Genomic DNA, 1,470 nt, shown 5'->3' with positions numbered 1-1,470 from the left:
GGGGGAGGGGGAAGGTGGTTTTGAATTGCGGACCAACTTCGCAGCTATTTGAATCAAGCCTGCACTCGGTTGATTTTAGCTGACAGAGCGTGTGTTGAAGCTGAACTCTATAATTTGCACTTCTGTTCTTTTATTAGAGTTGGACAACGAACTAATGAGCTTTCCCCCAGCACAGTGTCACTTGTATTTATTTTCTTTTGGAAACTTTGAGATAGAAGGAGTGTTCTTGAAAAAGGGCAGAGGTGAGGGGAAGGTTTCGCGTGGTTTGGGGTTTTGGGTTTTTTTTTTCTGGAGGTGCGGGGATCAGCTCTGTGTTTGTGTGGATGCGCGTGTGTGTGTCACTGTTCTCCCCGCGAAAGGCGACTCCACGGGGTGTTAGAGGAGGATAAGCTCCGAGCTAGAGGTGAAATCCGGGCGATGCTGTCCTTGGCATGACTCGGATGGTGGGAAGGTAACGCAGAGGCGATCCTCGCAAGACACCCGAAAAAAAACCCAAATAAATCGCTGCTCCCGAGGCGGAGGCTCCGCGGTGCGGGCGCGCTGCGGTGCGGAGCGATGGGCGGTGAGCGGCGTTAACCCGAATTTGATCAGGTCTCCGCAGGAGCGGGTTAACTTTAGAAAAGCAAGAGGTGCCTTTAAACATGTACCTGCGAGACAGTGGAAGAAGGGATATTTTGAGAGCAATAGAAATGTTTAAAAAATAATTAAAAAAGAGAGAGAAAAAGCCCAAAGGAAGCATTTCCACACACAAAAAGAAGGGCGAAATGTTTATCACTACGTGCCCACCAACGCATGAAGCTGCATACATTGCTCCGAGCCTGCTCGATCCCTGTGAGCCGTGAGATATTTTGAATTTTGATTCCAGTGTGTTTTCTTTGAACTGGGCCTTTCGGTTTATTAAGGCAGGAAGAGGAACTCAGCAACCCTCTTTGAAACACGCTTGGTTTAACTATTTTACACAAGTTTGCCCAGGTCCCTGGAGATTCTCCAGTTGAAGAAGATTGAAATTAGAGTTAAAAGCTGGCGGGGGGGGTAAGGGGGTGGAGGGCGAGTGTGAAAGAGGGTGATGAATCTATTGTAAATGCTCTCCTGTATTCTGATGTGTTGGTGAACGGAACAGAAATATGCGTCGCCTTGTTTGATTCATACGCACGCATCTGCATGTATGCGGGTGTATGTCATATACTCTCTATATGGATACATGCACACACAGATATAGGCCACGATTAATATTCTGAGAAATGCAGGAGGAAAAGCTGGTTTTTAGCGGCCGTACGGAAAGGCGCACGCTGACTGTTTCCCAGCAGCTTTACTCCCAAACTTTGCCTTTTCTTTTGTTTTCTTTTCTTTATTCTTTTTTTTTCCCCTTCTTGTAAATTGCTGTTAACGTGTGTCTTTATGTTCTGTCTATAACTAGGATGTAATCAGGCGCCCCATGTCTCTCTCTAAAAGCATTTAATAAATGTCTAT

The sequence above is a fragment of the Pygoscelis adeliae genome, unplaced genomic scaffold (genome assembly GCF_000699105.1).
Source record: "Pygoscelis adeliae isolate BGI_AS28 unplaced genomic scaffold, ASM69910v1 Scaffold21, whole genome shotgun sequence".
In the NCBI taxonomy this organism is placed as follows: Eukaryota; Metazoa; Chordata; class Aves; order Sphenisciformes; family Spheniscidae; genus Pygoscelis; species Pygoscelis adeliae.
The sequence above is the reverse complement of the archived record's forward strand: the minus strand, read 5'-3'. Positions refer to the sequence as shown.